Source organism: Dipteris shenzhenensis, chromosome 11 (assembly GCF_047967505.1).
Source record: "Dipteris shenzhenensis isolate YYH24624 ecotype China chromosome 11, Dip_SZ_1.0, whole genome shotgun sequence".
NCBI classification, from domain to species: domain Eukaryota; kingdom Viridiplantae; phylum Streptophyta; class Polypodiopsida; order Gleicheniales; family Dipteridaceae; genus Dipteris; species Dipteris shenzhenensis.
This window is the reverse complement of record NC_141606.1, coordinates 46658067-46680219: the sequence shown is the minus strand read 5'-3', so window position 1 is coordinate 46680219 and position 22153 is coordinate 46658067.

The window sequence follows — 22153 nt, the reverse complement described above, 5'->3', positions numbered from 1 at the left end:
CAAAATGACACAACACTGTCAACGTATACGGATTTGCATCTCTATGCATTTATAACATGTACCATTCGAGCAATCATTAAGGGAGACATTATGGACCCTCCCACAAGGCAAATAGATGATAATGGCTCAGAGGAGTGTGAAATGAATGCCGTCAAAGAGTCAAAGGGGATAGAAGACCTCAACTCTACAAACATGGCTTCATTGGAAGAATTGGGAAGCTCTTTTGATGTTAGGGTTATGATTTAACGTAGACCTCAGTATCTTGAATTTGGGGGAGAGGAGATTTCAATCCTCTCTAGAGCTTCAAATGAGGTCAATAACAACATTATGATGGCCATTCTCAGGTTTGATACAAACTTTTTCTCTGCTTGATAATTCAATATTTTGATTAAATCTAATAAGCTAATATTCATTTATTTGTTGGTGCAGTATAGTTATCTCACGATTTGGTAGAGCCGTACAAAACCATGTGTATATGTTGGATTCCCTCCTTTCTCCTATACTTAGGGATAGCAAAAAGACGATAGCCGATGTCTGTAAATGGTTATAGCCTTTACATTTACATGGCGTGCGAGTCCTATTTATGGCATATCAGGAGATGTAAGTATCATGGCAACCTTTATTTTCATCTTATACTAGCAACATTGTGCTAAATAATAATGGTTCTTAATTATTCGTGTAGGGAACATTGGAGTCTGGTGGTTTGGGACCTTGAAGACAACTATTGTTGGTTTGTTAACTCGATTGCAGGCTCCATGGCTCAGTGCAAACGTAAGTATTCTATTAATCTATTGTTACTTCTATATTATGTACCTTATGTAATAGACACACTAAGTTTTTTTAATATGTCATGATGAGCAGGTTGATTGAGAAGTTGGTATTTGCTATCAGAGAAACAGGACAGTACAAAGACTCGGTAGACTTCCAAAAGCGTTTAGTAGTAGAGCAGGAAGATGGGCATAGTTGTGGGTGGAGAGTTGCCTACAATTGCATGTTGATTTTCAAAGAAATTTTCTCACTTAAGCCACAGAGCTCATCGGAAGACTCTTTGGAGCTCAAATATTCAGAGGAGGATATACAATTGTTTAGGGCTGAAATCATTCTACTTGCTGCCATTAGAATACAACATGCAACTGAAGCAATATCAGAGCTTGCATTTAAGGAAGAGGAGACTGAGTCTACTGTGAAAGCATTGCACACTACAGAAGAAGTAGAGACTCAGTGTACACCTACAGCACCATAGCCTCCACTGGAAGCATGAGAAGAGTTGCCACAGCCTCCGCTTGCATTTAAGGAAGAGGATACTGAGTTTACTCCGAAAGCACTACATACTACAGAAGAAGTAGAGACTGAGTGTACATCTAGAGCACCATAGCCTCCATTGGAAGCATCAGAAGAGTTGCCACAGTCTCCACTAGAAGCATCAAAAGAGTTGTGATGCATGTATGATGTTGTGTTTGTAGTTTTTATTGATTATACACCAATTTGTGACTTATTACTTAAGTGGAATTTACTGATGATATTTTATATAATTATTTCATGCACACAATTTTATGATATGAATGTGTGATGATGTGATTATTTGGAAATAAATCCTTGTGTGATGAGAATTTTGATATGAATATGTGATGATGTAATATTTGTAATATATTTCTTCATGCACACAATTTTATGATATGAATGTGTGATGATGTGATTATTTGGAAATAAATCCTTGTGTGATGAGAATTTTGATATGAATATGTGATGATGTAATATTTGTAATATATTTCACTCGCAAGTATCAATTCCCAATGCTCCACTCACTTAAAGTACAGCATTCCCATTGCTCTGCAAAATTTTATTCAGTTGGATAGTCTCCACTCACTTAAAGTAGAGCATTCCCAATGCTTCTCTCACTTTATTCCAACCCTTATCCTTATCATAGCGAACACATCGTGCCTTAGTGCACTTGTATTCTTCCATCCTAGTCTCCACTCACTTAAAGTAGAGAATTCCCAATGCTTCTCTCACTTTATTCCAACCCTTGTCCTTATCATAGCGAACACATCGTGCCTTAGTGCACTTGTATTCTTCCATCCTAGTCCTTCCACAAATGCTCTCTTATTTCTTACATCCTAGTCCTTCTGATTAACTTGTATTCGTCTTTCACTTTACATCTTCCCTCACTTTCTATCCCTTCAAGACACTCTCTTATTTCTTACATCCTAGTCCTTCTAATTAACTTGTATTCGTCTTATCGCTCTCTCTCTCTCTCACTTGTAATATATTTCACTCGCAAGTATCAATTCCCAATGCTCCACTCACTTAAAGTACAACATTCCCAATGCTCTGCAAAATTTTATTCAGTTGGACAATCTCCACTCACTTAAAGTAGAGCATTACCAATGCTTCTCTCACTTTATTCCAACCCTTATCCTTATCATAGTGAACACATCGTGCCTTAGTGCACTTGTATTCTTCCATCCTAGTCCTTCCACAAACACTCTCTTATTTGTTATATCCTAGTCCTTCTCAGTAACTTGTATTCTTCTATCGTAGTCCTTCCACAAACACTCTCTTCTTTCATCCATCTTGATAACTTGTATTCTTCTATCCTAGTTCTTCCACAAACACTCTCTTCTTTCATCCATCCTAGTGCTTCTCATTAACTTGTATTCTTCCATCCTAGTCCTTCCATAAACGCTCTCTTCTTTCTTCCATCGTAGTCCATCTCCTTCTTTATCATCTCCCCACCCATGGATGTCCTTGGCATTGTTGAAGACGTGGAGTTTGGAATCAATAGTCTCAAAGAATGAATTGCTGACCAAGGAGCATAGAGAGAGGCCAGAATTCGACAAGGTTCTCCTTTGACACACATGGAGAGAGAGGAATTTGATGCACAAAGGCACGCAGAGAGGGAGGAGACTCTCAAGACAGCAGAGAGTGAAAGACTTTTAAGACGTATGATAAAAGCACGACAAGATCTCTTAGACTTCTTAAGTAACCTTTGTTATCGCAGCTCTCATCATGGGCGATTTGATGCGGATGCTGAGAGAACAATAAGAGCCTCACAGAAAAATTGTAAAGAAAATTTTTGTGATTGCTTAAATTTCTTCTTTGCATGTAATTATGTTGAGGATACAGCTGTGGAGGCAGTGAAAGATTGGGTTATTGAGAAGATAAGAGAGACCAATGATGAGATCTTCTAGACTTTGGGTGATTAAGAAGAAGCAATTTCTTCTTTGCATGTAATTATGTTGAGGATATAGCTGTGGAGGCAGTGAAAGATTGGGTTATTGAGAAGATAAGAGAGACCAATGATGAGATCTTCTAGACTTTGGCTGATTAAGAAGATAAGAGAGACTGTATTAAGGTGTTTTTTGACACCATATGGCTTTGAGTTATATGATCTACTTCTTGTACAAATGTGATGTGCTCTTTTTGAAATGTCCTCTATTTTTAATGTACTCTAGTTTTAATAACATCTCATGTCATTTTTTCTAATTTGATTTTTTAAAATCTTCCTTTTTGACTCAATGTTTTGTTTGATAAGAGCCTCTTTTTTTAAAATGTTTTATCCAAAATTATCTCACAAAATGAATTTGGACAGTGCACGAGTCCAAAATTAATGAAATAGGTGTTGATTATTCCCTCCATGTAGGATAGGCCCATGTGGGGGGGGTATAGATAGTCCAAGGATGCAAGTTAAATGATGGGGAAAATAGGATGAGGTGGCAACCAACCCTCCACTTGTCCTCCTAGAGGTTTGAACGTATTATAAAATTGGGAAGAGACCAAGGGAGTATCATAGACTTGAGATATGGGGCTTGATTTATGTGGAAAAATGAGGCAAAGGGTAGTCGCACACAATTGAGAGTGCGTAACCGCCTAGCCCACATGGGAGACTTTTCCACACACACCATGCATGTGGGAGGATGCATTTATTGGGAGAGACCCCCTGTCTTGGCTATAAAAATAGGGGGCTATTCCTTGATGCGACACGCTCATTCTTGTAAAGCCACTAGCTACTACTTTGATTTCCCCCTTCCCTTCCTTTTAAATAAAGTATGACCCTCTTTCCTTGATGTCTCCATCTTTACATTCCTCCTCCCATCATGTACATGCTTCTCTTTTCCCTCTCCCTTTCCCCTTGTGCCATAGTCTCCCTCTTCATTCCCTCCCCTTCTAATCCCTTTTCCCCACCCATGATAACGTTTTGCCCTCACGTTCTCCTTTCCTCTATGGCCCTTGAGCGTCACCATGCTTAGTGGCTAGCCTCTTGTCCTAATTTCTTTTCTAAGTAACAGAACTGGTGTGATTGCTAGTATCGAAATCTCCACGGCTAGTGGCGTGACATTTGTTTTGCCTACGACTGGGTGTGATTCTACGACACCTTCCATCTATGGTTCTCAGCTTCTGTGCCTCCAATCTGCTTCTGGTCACAATTTTGTGCATCTGCGCATCCCTGCTTCTGCGCCTCTAGTCTGCCTGCAGTTCCGATGCATCTTCTGGTTGGCGAATCTTCTGGTCATACTAGTCGCATCTGCAAAACTGTAACATCTGCGCTTCCTCTAGGGTTCTGTGTACGCATTCACACGTCTCCTGGGTGCACCCACACATCTCTTTGTCATGACTGGTGCATTCATGTAGGTGTCACACATCTTCTGGCCATGGACAGATCGCGTCTTCTGGTTGCGACAGATTTTCTGAGCTTCTGCAAAACTGTAACAGATCGTCACATGGCGCCCCTCTCCTCTATCTCTATCTTCTTCTTCTTCTTCTCTTCTCCTCTCCTCTCCTTTTATTAAGGAGTGGGAATTGAACCCAAGACCTCCCCATTCACAAAATAAAGACTTATCAATGGGCCAGCAAATAGGAAGTGATGAAAATGTAATGATTTTGCTTATATATTGAAATCTCGGAAACTGTAACTCTCTAACCGTGGGGAGTTTCCTCTTGCTGTAAAAAGAAAAGGTATTTCATTTCATGTGCTCTATTCACATCTCCTACTAGATCGTAGATTCGAAACTTTTTCAAGTTCACTCCTTGGATGCACGCCACACAAGGAGGGTGGATATTTATGTCACTTCTCAACAAGTTCAAGGATTTAGTGCTTGGTTCTCCGCTCATTACAAGGTTTCTAGGGCTTGGCTATGGTTGGTAATGTTTCGACCAAGGGATCCCTTTGTACCTAATCAAACCTTTGTGCCTCATTTTGAGCTTCAAGTTGTAATTCTTTTTGGTCTAAAGATAAACTATCAACAAAGGATTGCAAGTTTATTTGGTGCTGAACCTCTTGCTCAAGTGTTGAATTCTCCCCACCCTCTCCTTCTACCTATCTTGGATTATCGAGAAACTTGGGATGTGAGTGTGGGTGTGAAGCTCACTTCACTGGGGGGGTGAGGTGTATTGTTATAGCAAGCCTGCACCTGCAAGTACTTGCAACCAAGCTGAGTACTCGGCACTCATTTTTGGGCTACAAAAGGCGCAAGAGCATCACATGAAACAACTTGAGATGCAAGGAGATTCTCAACTTGTGTGTGAACAAGTTAGTGAAAGGTGGAAGGTGCGGAGCGAAGGCTTGGTTCCACGACATCAACAAGCATTGGAACTGTGCCAACAATTTGAAGAGGTAAAAATTCAGCATATCCCTCGAGCTAAAAATATAGTTGCTGATTTCTTGGCACGTGAAGCTTGTACTTCAATCACGCATGACGCGAGTGGAAGCACCACCCCAACCAAGCCGCAAGCCACGGAGGGTGATCATTTGTAAGGAATGCAAAGGTTGTGTTCATCATGAAACTAAGTGTTGGGCATATTTGATACGAGTTTACCAACTTGGGAAGATCATTAGAAAGGTCCTCAAGGACATTGCTCAAAAGAAGGATGCCAGACTGCACACCCCTTAAAGAAATAGCATGGCAATTACAAGAACTAGAAGAAGTTGAAGGTGATGTGCAAGCTCTCCAACTATTGACATTTGTCATGGCATTCTTGTTTGCCTTGATGACCAACCTCATGCAGCGCCGTGTCTCTAACCCTCGCTTGTAAAGATGGATGCGATATCATGAGGGTTAGTCCTTTTAAGATTGTCTATGAGCTATTCTATGCTGAAGATTCTTCCCATGTAGTATTTCACGATACACTAGTCACACCCTACCCTGCCTATGTGTGCTTTGTGGATGTATCTTCACCTGATTTTCAGTTCAAGCTACCTCTTTCCATTGTTTGCCCATAGATATGCCTCATTTCATCTCTCTCTTTTCCATTTTCCAAGCATGGCTGACATTCCCGTGTTCTGTGGATGGGTTGAAGTGTTGGTAAGCTGAAAGGAAAGCAAAGAGTGGACACAAACTCAGAATACTTGCATTATGGAATGAAGAAGAGTGAGGTCCTTAAGTAGGTACCTCATACATGCTCACTAACATCACTGATGACTTTGGAGCTCCACAATCATCTCCTCAATCTGCTCCTAGATTCTCTCAATCATCCTATGTGGCTTTCCACCACCTAACTATGCTTGTGGGCACCTAACTGTGCCTCTAGCACTCACACATAGAAACCAAGGTGTGCCTGAGGCATACACCTTGAGATATCCCATCAAACCCCCCCTCAAGGGAATGCCTCAGGCTATGTCAAGGATACATCTAGTCTCATAGTTTCTCATGCCATCTCATGGTGGTCAAGGATAAATCTATGGCTAGGTTCTCATGCTAGCAAGGGTTCCCATGGGTGTAAGGTAAACAAAAGGGATACAAAAAGACCTTCCAATGGTTATCTCCCCTGCATGTACATGCACACAATGTCTGCAGGAGGTTCCATGGAGCAAAACATACACATGGCCTACATCATAAGGTGACTAGAGGTGTTTACAAAACACACAAAACACAATAGTTTATTTCATTCATTTTGGAGGACTATCCAGGCTGAGTACCTTGACATAAAAAGAGAGATCTGGAGCATACATAGAGATGATTTAAAATGCATAATCTTCAAAGGATGCCTCATCTTGTGGAGGCTCATCAACTGAAAGTAGATTTGCATTTTTTGTCTTTGCTTTGGCTCTGCAAAACTTCTCATGATGGTTTTTCTTGCCATAGTGTTTGCATGGATTGATTTTAAAGCAGTCCTTTGAAAGGTGATTTGTCTTTCCACAGTGATTGCAAGGGGTAAACTTGCCCTTCTGGATTTTTACAGCATAAACAATGTCATTGCCTTTCCTGAGCTCCATATGCCTTTCTTCTTCTTGGAGAGCAGAGATAATACCTTCAATATTAGGATAAGGAAGATTTCTCAAAGTGGTAACTATATGATCATAATCTTCAGGCATACTCTTAAGTAACACTGCCATAGCATCATCTGGAGTAATAGGAGAGTTGATAGAAGCTAGTTGAGTCATAAGACTCCGCATGTAGTTGACATGAGCTACCAAAGTAGTGCCATTTACCATCTTCCATTCAAAGAAAGAGATTTTAAGTGATAATTTAGAGATGTGAGAGCTAGCACCAAAAATCATGTCAAGCTTCTGCCAAGCTTCTGAAGGAGACTCTAAGTCAGACATATGATGAATATAATCAACCATTTCCCACGGCCTTCCTGCTGGAGACTCTAAGTCAGAGACTCTAAGCTTTCTCCTCTCTAGCGGGATCTCTTGCCGGGTGTGTCGGAGTTGAGGTTTCTCCAGCATTGGAGGCTGTAGAAGAAGTGGTTGAAGTCGGTTTGACAAGTCCCCAAAGGTTTTCCCTCATCAATGCAAATTTCACCTTCATCTGCCATGTGTGGAAGCCCTTTCCATTGAACTTATCTATATTCAATAGGGTAGCCATGAGATGGTCTAACCCAGATATTGGGCAGTGTCTTTCTCTCTTACAAGGCTAAAAACAACTGAAAGGCTTCCAAATATAAGCACTTGATGTAGCAAAGACTAGTGACCAATATTCAATCAATGATGCTTTTTCTTACATGCTTCATAGAGGTGGCTTAAAATGAGAACTTTCCAATCAAAACCAGGTATAGCATTTCAAAGCAAAACTGAAGCCACACTTGTACTGATGTTATTGAAAGTTTCAAAAAACTAGAAATGCTAGAATAGCATCTTATGTAGCATCATCTTCAAAAAGCTTGTCAAAACTATCAAAACCAAAAGACTGAACTTGGAGGGCTTGTAGCTTACTCTTCAGAGCAAAGGAAAAGGGGGTTTCTGAGGCAAAAGAGAGCTGATATACAACAGAAGGTCCTTTGGGAAGAAGAGATGCAAAAACGCATCAGGTCGCCATAGCTTGCCCCTTCGAATTCGATTGGTTTTTTACTGATTTCTCCTTGAATATGTAGCCATTGCTGCTCAGATTTTAGCACAAGATAGCCCAAGGCATGGAGAATCTACCCCTGAAAGGAATTAGAGGAAGATGAAGTATTATGAGAGAAAACGCAGAAGCAAAAGTCGATGATCTTCATGTAATGGCGACGAAACGAGGGCGTCTTTCTCTGATTCCTTTCAGCCAAGGGTTCGCCCCTTTGAGGTGGATCTCCAGCAAGAAGGACGTGGGAAATGGTTGAGAACCGGAGGAGAACAAGCTTAAGAAAACTTTGGGAAGAAGGAGGAAAATGGAGAAGAAGAAGATGAAGAAGAAGAAGATGATGTGGCAGAAATGGATCAAGGGGGATCAAATGGCTCTGATACCATGTTGGTAAGCTGAAAGGAAAGCAAAGAGTGGACACAAACTTAGAATACTTGCATTATGGAATGAAGAAGAGTGAGGTCCTTTAGTAGGTACCTCATACATGCTCACTGACATCACTGATGACTTCGAAGCTCCACAATCATCTCCTCAATCTACTCCTAGATTCTCTCAATCATCCTATGTGGCTTTCCACCACCTAACTGTGCTTGTGGGCACCTAACTGTGCCTCTAGCACTCACACATAGAAACCAAGGTGTGCCTTAGGCATACACCTTGAGATATCCCATCATGAAGAAAATCCAAATGAACTTTCTTACTGAAGATAGATGGTTGTTGGTTCTTCCCACATTTCTAGAGGGTTTGGCTCAAGTGTGGTATGAGAAGTAGGCCGACGACATTCGTCAAAGCTAGCCAAGGTTAACAACAGCAATGATTGAGTATTTCGGCAAAGAAAAGGAGCCGGAGAATGTGGACCTGCAGGTTGGCAAACTTGAAGCAGTCAGAAGATGAGATGGCACGTCGATATGTGGATCGAGCGGCCGTGATCCTAGACCATTTAATTGCCACATAGGAGGACAATGCCGAATTTCAAGCTAGAATGACTCAGCATGTGCTGGGCTACCTTGTAGCAGGAGCAAGTGATGAATTTCACCTCAAGCTTAAATGGAAGAATCCAGAAACTATGATGCTAGCACATGAGATTGCTCAAAATTTTGATAAAGTTCAGTCTGACCCCGCTTCAAAGAAGACGATTGTCCATCCGCAACCCCCTCAATTCTTGCAACAACAACCTGGGGGGTCTAACTCAGGGGCATACCCCCACCCCTCATTAAGGATGTATCCATCGCCTCCACCTCAAATGTATGGTCCTCCCTTAGATGCTTACCCTCAATAAGGAGTATATCCTCAACCTCCACTTGGAAGATTTTCCCAGCCTCGCCCACGAGCCCCCCTCCTTCCTACTCCCCCGGCCCCTCCTGCCAAAGAACCCGGAGACAATGACCTAGCCAAGACCCTGAATGATCTTTGGCTTGAGATGGTGGGAATCAGAAATCAAGCCAATCGCCCTCCAAGAGAACGTGCCAATGTTGTGTGCTATGAGTGCCACCAGAAGGGTCATTATTGCACAGAATGTCCCAATATTCCAAGCCTGGTGAATCTTCTAAGTGAATCAGGCACTGAGGATTCTGTTGTAGAGATCCTTGACCTGGGGAAAAGAAGTCGTACCACCTCGAACCCCTCTCCAAACCATGGACTGCCGAGCTGCCCTAGGAAGAAGGTGTCCTTCTCAGAGCCCTCAGAAGTAAGTGGTCGCCCTCGAATTTTCCCATCAGCTCAGGGCAAGAGGACTATTCAGTCATTCAGGACCTTGCTCATCAGTCTTTGAGCATCACACTCCCTCAACTAATAGCATTAAGCCCTAAGGTGAGACGTGAGCTGCAGCAAGGGCTCTCAACAAGGAGGAGCAAGAAAAATGGAAAGGTACGAGAGGTCTCTTCTATCTTTGAAGAAATTGATCGGCACCCACATACAATAGATGTCATCATAGAAAATTGCCATATCAAAAGTGTGTGTGTTGGTGGGGGAGCTGCATGTAATATCATGGTTCCTCGAATCATGAAGAAATTGAATTTGAAATGCACAAGGCGTTCCTCCACTTGAATCAAGGTAGCAGATGGTCGACGACTCGCCACCCTGGGAGTCATTGAGGATTTGCCCATCATTGTCAATGGGTTGACCACCACTATCAATTTCTATGTAGTGGACATCAAAGATACAGGCAGGAGTTACCCAGCCATACTCGAGAGATCATGGTTGAGAAAGAGTGATGCAATCAGCTATTGGAAGACAGGACACATGTCTTTTGGTGCTTCTAAGGAGAAGATCCCGGTGCAACCAGGTGCCATGGAACTAGAAGAAGAAGAGGAGCGAGACAGTGATACTCTCTCATCCTCGATGTCTCCTGCCCATGACTACCTGCAAAAAGAAGTATCTTTTGGTAGCCACTCAGTATGTCACTAAGTGGGATGAAGCTATCGCCCTCCCTGTAGCAAATGGTAAGGCAGTTTCAAATTTCATATTTGAACGTATCTGCACAAGGTTTGGGACACCCATGGAAATACTATCTGACTGGGACACCCATGGAAATAGTATTTGACAATGGGAGTCCATTCTTAAATGAAGCAGTGGAGTTACTCATGGATCGCATGGGTATTGATCATTGCACTTCTAGCATCTATTATCTAGCATCCATGGGTCAAATGGAGCGGACCAATGGCATCCTTTGTAAAACCATGGGAAAAATGGCTATAGGGAACAGGAGCCAGTGGGATCAGAAGGTCACAGAAGCCGTATGGGCTTACAACATCACTCATAAAACGTCTACAAGTCACACTCCTTTTGAGTTAGTGTACGGTACTGAGGCCATTTTACCACTAGAGATAGAGATTCCGGCTTTGAGATTGGAACAAGAATAGAGGATGAGAGAAGATGAACATGTAGAGGTGCGGTTGGTACAACTTGAGAAGCTAGATGAAACCCGATGCCTTGCCCTACATGAAACAGAGATTCAAAAGAATTGACAAAAGGCCCGCTTGGATGCTAAGATTCGCAAGGGAGGGGAAAGACACTTTGTTGAGGGGGATGTTGTGCTATGCTTTGATAACAGATTGGACCACCAAATGGATAAGAAGTTCCTTCCATTGTGGACCGGTCCATACAAAGTCATCAAGGAACGTAGCAGTGGGTCTATACAAGTTCGGGAGCTGCATGAGCCATATGGCAAGAAGGTGATCAACAAGCGTTACCTCAAGCCCTTCTTTGTGCATGATGGACCCAAGCATGGAAATGCTGTGCATTCCCTGCCTGGGGGGGCGAACTATTATGGATAAATTTGTCTAAGAAAAAAGGCATAAATATGAGTGTGTGTTTGTATGTGTGGCAATAGTATAATAAAATATGGTGTGCATAGGGCCCAGGGTTGAGGTGGCAGGGCATGACCATGTGCCACCCTTCCACGTAAGAGGACCCATAAGGTGTGTTGTACATAATCCATGGTAGTGATATTCTAAAATGTGGTGACATGGTTCCTCCATGTGCCACCCCTCCACCTAGGCAGTCCCATGCCTGCATTTAATGAGATATGGCCTAAAGTCCATGAGAGAAGTAATATAAAATAGGTGGAGATGGATATTATATTGGATTATTCCCTCCATGTAGGATAGGCCCATGTGGGGGGGGTATAGATAGTCAAAGGATGCAAGTTAAATAATGGGGAAAATAGGATGAGGTGGCAAGATTCCTTGTGCCAACCCTCCACTTGTCCTCCTAGAAGTTTGAACGTATTATAAAATTGGGAAGAGACCAAGGGAGTATCATAGACTTGAGATATGGGGCTTGATTTATGTGGAAAAATGAGGCAAAGGGTAGTCGCACACAATTGAGAGTGCGTAACCGCCTAGCCCACATGGGAGACTTTTCCACACACACCATGCATGTGGGAGGATGCATTTATTAGGAGAGACCCCCTCTCTTGGCTATAAAAGGAGGGGGCTATTCCTTGATGCGACACGCTCATTCTTGTAAAGCCACTAGCTACTACTTTGATTTCCCCCTTCCCTTCCTTTCAAATAAAGCATGGCCCTATTTCCTTGATGTCTCCATCTTTACATTCCTCCTCCCATCATGTACATGCTTCTCTTTTCCCTCTCCCTTTCCCCTTGTGCCATAGTCTCCCTCTTCATTCCTTCCCCTTCTAATCCCTTTTCCCCACCCATGATAACATTTCGCCCTCACGTTCTCCTTTCCTGTACCTTGAGTCGCCGCCATGCTTAGTGTCTAGCCTCTTGTCTTGATTTCTTTTTTAAGTAACAGTGTGTAACAAGTTTGAGAATGTTCCTAGTACCACTAGAACAAGAGCTGGCAATGAATTTGGAAAGGCTGAGAATGGTCCTAGTACCACCAATAGGATACTAGATCAAGAGCAGCTTGAGAATGTTCCTAGTACCGCTAGCAAGATACTAGAACAAGAGCTAGCAATGAATTTGGCAAGGTTGGAAGCAGAGATGAAATTAGCCACAATTTACAAAAATGCTAGAATTGGCCAAAATGTAGTGTCCTTATCCCACATCTAGAATTAACAATAAAAACATTGGAATTAGCCAGAATGTATTGTGTCACTATCATAGGGCAGTTGGAGGCAAGAAGTGGGTTCAATCATATGTAACAATTGTCATAGGAGATAAGAAAGCATGGTTTGTGGGTTATGATCATTCTTGCACCGATTATGTCACACCACTTGGGAAGGAACCTAGTAGCATGCAATATGATGGAGGGTCTAGATCGTTATGCCCATATCATTGCATAAAATCTTCCAAGTTTCTAAGATCTCATGGGTGGGTATTGTGAGACCAAAAATTGATGTCTTTTATTTGGTATTGGTATTGCTTGTCTCTATGTTTGATAAGAGGTAAGTATTAAGTGATAGCCTAGTGGCTCTCACTTATTTCTATTTTCTAAGATATTGTATGGCATTTAGAGGATGAGTGGAATGGATTATTTTAAATACCATGTGTATGAATGATAAATACCTTGGTATGGGGCGAGAGTTATTTTTGTATGGGATATTATGAAGATTTTAGAAAATAGGAAGAGTGAGTCATATAAAGAGTGGGTCTCATGTCCATGTGTTCCAATAATATAAGAGAGATCACATGCCAAGCATGTGGAAGGCATGTGGGGGTGTGGAAGAGTGTGGAGTAAAGAGGAATTCTTATAGAATTCCTATGTGGAATAAGTTGGATGTGGACATTTGGAAATTAAAGATAGGGTCCCTATTGGCTCCATATAGGAAAAATCTTGACTTTCTCAATATTTTAAGAGTCTATAACATCTTTTGATGGGACACATGTCAAGAGTAGCCAAAAAGGACATAGATGGTGACATATGGACCTACGTGATTGATGGGAAAAGGAATCTATAGGCATCAATTGTAAATGGGTGAAGGAGGGTGACAAAATCTCTATAAAATTGCCCTCCTCTCCCTTGTTCAACACCTCTTCCACCATTGAGCCTCATGTTGCTGTAGCTCTAGTCTCTTCAAGCCTCTTCCATGAGCACTCTCTCTCCCTCTTGTAAATATCCTCTTATGTAGACCCTTGAGTCCACATCTCTCTAGTTTATTCTATTTCTATGAGTAGTCTTGGAGCTCCCGCTCCCTCTTGTATGTATGAGTCCTCTTCTTCTCCCAACACTTATTTCATTAATTTTGGACTTTTTAATGTACAAATTCATTTTTATAGATACTTTTGGAGTAATTATTGGATAAAATTAAAGAAAAAACCCACTCTTCAAAACACAGATGAAAACAAAAAAACAAGCAATTTTTTAGAGTTTTTTGAAGGAAATCAAATCAAAATTATAAAATATAATTGGACACAAATAAGTTACACCAAAATATAAGAAGCATTTGTAAACTCTCAAAATATTTATAATGGTGTTAACAAACACCTTCAAAAAGTTACAATAAGCCTCTCACTAGAAGGCATTAGTATTTGCTATTTCTATTAAAGATTCAACCCATTCCTGTGTTGAGACCATCTCATCATGGTCAATGTAGTTAAAACTATAGAAGAGAAGTAAGGAATTCTAAAAAAATTCCTCGATAGCACTTTCTTGATTCCGTATGGCTTGCATTTCATGTGGTGGAAATCTCCCATAATGAGTGCTACGAGAAGTAACCTCACTTAGAAAGTCTACTAGCTTTCTCCTATATGAAAGTAAACTATTTATTTTGATAGCAGGCCTAGTTTTTTTTTCTCTCTCCTCCCTCTCTAGGCACTTATGAAGAATAAACTCCTCCTTTTCCTCCTGGATTAGTGGAGCTCGTTGTCTCTTTCTTTTCTCTTTATTTGCCTCATTCTTGGTGATCCAATCTTTATTGGTGATAATGGCTTCCTCCATGGAATTGATGATTTAAAAAATATCCATGAAGCTTTGAGCTAAGAGAATATGGAATGAGGAACTAGAGAAAGTGAGGGATTAAGGTGAGATAGCAGAAGAGTGAGGGAGTAAGGCTGTGAGATGAAAGAAGAGTGCAAGAATGGTAATGGGAGTAGACTCCACGGCGAGATGGAAGAAGAGTTTGAGAGTAAGGCTGTGATATGAAAAAAGGATGCAAGAATGGTAATGGGAGTAGACTCCAATGCGAGATGGAAGAAGAGTTTGAGAGTAAGGCTGCAGGCAAAAGATGGAAGGAGGAGTAAGCTTCAAGATAGGAGGAAGGTAATGAGACCAAAGTGGAAGAAGAATTTGAGAGTAAAGCTATGGGCAAGATGTAGAAGACGAATGACTAGAGAGGGATTTATAGACTTGTAGACTCATGATGTCAGATGAAAGATTTAAAATAAAGAATTGGGATAGACTGAGATGTCACTATGATGATAGTAGGAGAATGCTAAACTACTAGATTGTGTGAAGTAACAGATGCAAGACCATAATGGGAGACATAAGAGACGATAGATTTTGAATACATTGAAATCTATAAAATAAAGTGATGGAAGACAAGAATGATATAATTATTAGATTCTCTCCATTAGATATTTAGTGTATATAATAAATTAGACTTCCAATAAAGTGAAATAGATTAAATAAATTTAGAGAGGATGAGTTGTCAATTCGGTGAAGTAAAAGATGCAAGACCGTAATGTGAAACATTACAGTCTTGCATCTTTTACTTCACCCAATTGATATGAGAGGATATATTTTGAATACATTGAAATCTATGGAATAAAGTGATTGAAGATAAGAATGATATAACTATTACTTCACCGTAATGTGAAATATATGAGAGGAAATATTTTGAATACATTGAAATCTATGGAATAAAGTGATTGAAGATAAGAATCATGATATAATTATTAAATTCCTATCATGAGATATTTATTATATAATAAGTTATACTTTAAATAAAGTGAAACCGGTTAAATAAATTGAGAGAGTAGTTTTTGATGATGAGAACACTCTACTAGATAGTGTGAGGTAACAAATGCAATACCATAATGTGAGACGATAGATTTTGAATAAAGTGAGATATAAGAAATAATTATTATATTCTTATCATGAGAGACTATTTAATGTATGTAATAGATTGGACTAAAAGATGATTTTACTTCGATCATCACACATTTAATATGTATCCATGAGTGAATGCCTCTTATGTATTCACATATTTAATAAAATCAACCAAAATAACATTATGAGCCAATGAAAACAAGTCACACATTTAATATGTATCTATGATAAATGCCCATTATGTATCTATGAGTAAATTCCCCTTATGTATTCACACATTTAATAAAATCAACCAAAATAACATTATGAGCAACAACAAACAAAATTTGTGACTTTGCACTTGTACATGCATCACTTGCCAATAAGGTTTTTTCTACTTCAAAATAAACTCATCTGCATGCTTCACAATGAAGTGGACTGTGATACTTGATGTGGACTCCATTGTGATGTTTTGGTAGTAGACTCTTTCTCTGGAGGCTTTGATTCTTTTGGCATATATGGACTCCTGCTTTGGGCATGGAATTTTTCTACTTCTGAGTGTGGACTCGATTGTGATGGTTTAGGTGTAGAATCCATTGGAGGTTGTGATTCTCCAGGCGTATATTGGATCTTTTTATTTGAGTGTGAGCTCGATTGTGATGCCTTGGGCATAGACTCCACGAGAGGCTATGATTCTTGCGGCATAGAATGAATCTCTACTTCTACTCGTGGAATCTATTGGTATGCTTTGTGCATAGACTCCCCTAAATGTTGTGATGCTTTGGGTGTAGATTGAGTCTCTACTCTAGTGACTGGACTTCGTTCTAATGCTTTGGGTGTAGACTCCTCGGGCATATGTTGAATCTCTACTTCTTGTGGACTCAATTATGATGCTTCAGAAGTAGAATCCTTTAAAGACTATGATGCATTGGGAGTATATTGAGTCTCTACTTCCTCATCAGAGTGCAACATGTCCAAATCAAAGGGAATTATACAAAAAAAACCGAAAATCTCATCATGACCTTATTCGACATTCCAGACAAAAATATGCATTTTGGAAGGAGCAAGCTATTTCGCATCCCGATGACTACATGTGCCTTATTGTAGATGGCATGGATCAAAATACAACAACATTGCCTCGTTTTGTTGCCACTCCACCTAAATTACAAGAATAGTACTTTCTAAAGACACATCTATGTGGAGTGTTAGTGCATGGAATTAAGTTCTTTGCAAATATATGGATTGATTCCTTGCATCTACATGATAGCAATCAAGTTGTAACATCTATTATGAAGGCAATTCGTAATGTACATGCAGAAAAAGGTTGCCTACCACTGACTTTGAGAATACAAGCTGATAATTGCTGGCAAGAAAATAAGAATGTACTCATGTTTGCATTCTGCTCCATGCTAGTTGCTCATCGAATCTTCAATGAGGTCGAATGTGGATTTTTGTATGTTGGGCATACACATGAGGATATCGATCAGGTTTTTAGCACAGTCTCAAGGGATCTTAAATGCAAGGATGTGGAGACAATAGATGACTTGGTAAGAAGATGTGGTAGGAAAGTTGGTGGTCATAAGGAAAGTACAGTATGTGAGAGGCTCGAAAGAATGTATGATTAGAAGAGCTTCATTCTACCTTTCATACAAACAGGTGGTGATGCATTGACAGGTCATACCGATCCGCACTACTTTCTTTTTTTTTTTAAAGATGAAAAACCTATAATGCAATGGCAACAGTATTCTCATGATACAAAATGGGAACCTGAAGAACCTTACAGTCTCTTAACTTCAATTCCCAGAAAGGAAAGGTATCCAACATGGTCTCCTATACAAGAATTCAATGAGAGGTCTAACTGTGAAATAGAAGGATTAAAAGCATTTATTACATACAAAGAGGAAATGCTCCGGAGATATCCTGATTCGAAGCCTACTTGGAGAGAACACACTACCATTGTAATTAACAAGACACGAAATTTAATGACGGACCTTGAGAGAATGCGAGGCTCAAAGGATGTCAAGGAAGAATGCAATATGTTTTGGCCAAATGTTCATAACGATTTGCGCCCAGCTCCAGTCTTTGAAAATGAATTTGTATCATTACTCCCACGTCCATATTGTGGACCGAAGAAGAGAGAGTTTATGCCACAAGTAGATATAGAGGTCGATTGTTTTGTTGTGGTTCGGCCATCGGATGATGAATATGAGAATGTGAAGTTTTGGGTTGCAAAAGTAGTTGATGTGCAAAGAGATGACCAAGGGAGAGCTACAACATTTACAACGGTATGGTATGAGCCAAAGGGTAGGAAGGAGAATATGGATAACAACACATTGTATACTAATTGTATAATGAAGGAGTGGGTCCCAAATGATGAAGCGGTCTCTCAAGTTTCGATAGAGACAATCATAGTGTCTTGGCATTCAAGGGCAAAGAAATCAAAGAAGCGCATGGGATATGAGGTAGAAGGAAAAATAAAAATACCACAGCAAACTATTTTGCATATACACGAATTTTTAAGGATGCTCGCCATGGAGGAAGTAGAAGGTGACAGCGCAAATGAAGAATGTCCATGATTAAAGCTTTGTATTGAAGTCCATTGAAGGATTTTATTTGGGTACTAGGCAAGAAGCCAATCCAAGACAATTATAATCAGAGTCATCACCTCCTATGTCAAATGAGAGTCAAAATATGCACTGGATGTCACCCAAAGGGTCAAGGCTTGCCAAGACAATAGGGAGTTAATGCAGATGGCACCTAGCAAGGGACTATCACACTCGGGGGGGTCACTCATCAGATGTAACCCTATCACGTGAGTTCAACAGAAGGATATTTTTTATTTCTAAAATTTACAGAAATAAATATACATAAGGGACTATTTAAAATAGTTTTGGAAAAAATTTACAGATTTGTATAGAAAAGGGGTACATTTTATTAATGTAAAAATTTACAGATAAGGGATTTTAAATATAGGCCTTGAACGCACGTGATATAGAGGGTTTATACATAGTGACCCCCCTGAGCTATCACATTGAGCAATAAGACGATGGGGAGTCAATGCACCCAAGGGGCAAGGCTTGGCAAGACAACTTGAGGGAGTTAATGCAGATGGCACCTGTATTTTGCACTGGATGTCACCCAAGGGTCAAGGCTTGGCAAGACAATAGGGAGTTAATGCAGATGGCACCTGGCAAGGGACTATCGCATTGAGCAATAAGACAATGGGGAGTCAATGCACCCAAGGTGCAAGGCTTGGCAAGACAAGTGGGAGTCAAATTATGTAGATGGCATGAATTGAGGCTCTTTAAGAGCAACAATTTAAATTGTAAACATATGTTCAATCTATATCATTTTGGATATAAAGACTCTAGCTGAGAGCAATGTCTCTCAATGTAATCATATAATAATAGCTATAATTGCTATTATACCTCTTTGGTTCAATACAAAACTTGGGTCTTATGGCATCATGTCTTTTTTCTATTTATTAAAAGTTTTAAAAATTTTGTGCACATTGCGAGTGACAATGCTATTTTCATGAAATATTTAAGTCTCCTTTCATGGATTTATAAATTTATCACATCAAGGAAAAACGTCAAGGAAAAATATTAAAAATAATTAAATTAACAAATAACTTAGATATAGCTAGAATTTCTAATATAGGATTATTTCAAATTCTTGCATGTTGGTGCAAAAGTATAGATTGAAAAAACAATATTTTTATGTGAATATGATAGTGCCACAAAGTGAAATTTTGATTTGGGAAGAATATTTTCAGAAAGTAAAATTTTGATTTCGGAAGGATATTTTCACAAAGTAAAGTTTTCATTTGGGAAGGATTTTTGGGCTTCGTCCAAAAACAACAGAAAAAGTCCAAAATTAATGAAATAGGTGTTAATCCAATATTATATCCATCTCCACCGATTTTATATTACTTTTCTCATGGCCTTTAGGTTATATCTCACTAAATGCAGGCATGGGACCACCTAGGTGGAGGGGTGGCACATAGAGGAACCATGCCACCTTACATTTTGTAATATTGCTACCATGGATTATGTACAACACACCTTATGGGTCCTCTTACGTGGAAGGGTGGCACATGGTCATGCCCTACCACCTCAACCCTGGGCCCTATGCACACTATATTTTATTATACTATTGCCACATATACAAACACACACTCATATTTATGCCTTTTTTTAAAGACAAATTTATCCATAACAACACCCAATTGCAATTGGTGGTATGTTAAACAGAGCCAACCGATGTTATAAATTTTGACTTAGGTAAGGTAGCAACTTCTAATTTGATATCAATTTCACTTTATCCTCTCCAACCTTTCTCTTCCAATAAGATATCACAATTTGCTACTCTAAATTCAATTTCTTGCATGACATACTACTCAATTCCATGCTCACAATATGTCCCTATTTTATAGCTTTCAATACAACAGCTCATGTTTGATATAGATATTGTCTCTTGACTACAACTCCTCAGTTTTGTTTCTCAATGTGGGGCAAAGTTGTCCCAATACACCTCAATTCTATGAGTAGATAGAGCATAGGCTCAAGTCAATATAGTGCCCACATCATTATTTAAGTTTTGAAGGGTCTTTCCCTTCCCCCTTTTCTTTATTATAGATTTCCTTGAGGGATAGAGGATCTAAGGCCATTTGGTTGGAGAAGTGATCTCTAAGTGATCTCAGGCTTTCCTAGTGAGAGTTGATCTCAAGCTTTTCTTCAGAAACATGTTAGCTTCTATATATTAATAGAATTAGAGTTCACGCATAGGAGATAGCGCATATTATAGCTAGAACAGCTCAAAAGTTTAAAAAGAAGAAGATCAAGAGAGAGGCGAGAGAGAGAGAGAGATAGAGAGAGAGAGAGAGAGAGAGAGAGAGAGAGAGAGGGAGAGGGAGAGGGAGAGGGAGAGCGAGAGAGAGAGGGAGAGGCAGAGGCAGAGGGAGAGGGAGAGGGAGAGAGAGAGAGAGAGAGAGAGAGAGAGAGAGAGAGAGAGAGAGAGAGAGAGTTTATTAAAGTCTTTGGAAGATCGATGGGTCTATGAGAATGTGAAAAAGCTAGTACAAACAAGATGTGGAGGTGGAGCTACTAAATGAGTATCCACACCAATGAAAAATGCAAAAAATATAGAATGGTAGTACTAAGTCCTAAGTACAACATAGTCATGTAGGTGGTTGACTATATATCAATCTCATCATCATCATCATCATCATTAAGACATCAGCGTGGATGAGGCAATGGGGGCATGAAATCAGCTATAGAGTGTACTCAATCTTTAATGTCTTGCTTATTTTGACCACAATTTTTGTATTCACATGACGTTGGGGAAAGTGGGGACATGGTGAAGGAGGGGGAAGAGAAGGGAGGGGCATGGCGTGGGGCAAGGGGAGGGGTGGAGTGGTAGCAAGGGTGGGGGGAGGGGGGGATGGGGGGTATGGGGGAGGGCGACGGATGTGGGCGGGGCAAGTAGGGGGAGGGCAAGGGGGGGAGGGCGACGAGGGTGGGGGGGTTGGAGGGGTTAGGGTGGGGGTAGGGGGCATGATGAAACCCTAAATGTAATTAAAAGGGATGTCAAAACATGATGGGCCCTTATAAAACATTAAAAAAAACCCTAACTCTCATTATTCAATGGCAAGATTGAAGAACACTGCTAGATCAGAGATACAACCATCACAGAGATGATCCCCGTGCCCATGAGGAGGGTAAAGTAGGCTCCGAGGAAGCCCCATCCCAAAGAAGGCCAAAGCTCCAGATGTCAGTGAGAGGAGGACTTGGAGGAGGACAACCGTAGACAAGAGCAGCGGAAGAAGTTCAAGGCAGACATGAGGCTGTGGGAAGGTATTCAAGTACCTGTAAGACCCCCACCAAGAGTCAAGAAGCCGTACAAAGAGTGCGGGCCCTAAGGGAGATTAGGCAAGTGCAGAAGACCACCGACATGTGTGCTCCCTTCCAACATGTGGTACGGGATATAGCACATGGATACAAGGATGATGTGCGCTTTAGCACAAGAGCTATGGGGATGCTCCAAGAGGCTACAGAGCAAGTGACCACGACTCTGTTTGAGGATGACAACTTGTGTGCCATCCATGCAAAGCACGTCACGGTCATGGACAAGGACATGGCTCTGGCAAAGCAACTACGGAGTGACCCAAGTGTGAAGCCCTAGATTCTCTTGCAGCCCACTCTTAGGACTTAGACCACCCCTTGCCCTTGAAGGAACTATCTTGTATCTAAGGCCTAAGGGATGATTTTTTTAAATAAAATATATCGACATTCTCTACACTATCGCATTGTTGTGTATTTGCCATTTCTATGACTGCAATAACTGATCATTTTAATGTGAGTTTTCAATTCTGTCAAATCCTGAAGGAATTTCACCGTCACGTAGAAGGGAAAAGTGTCAGGCACATCACCAGGACCCCA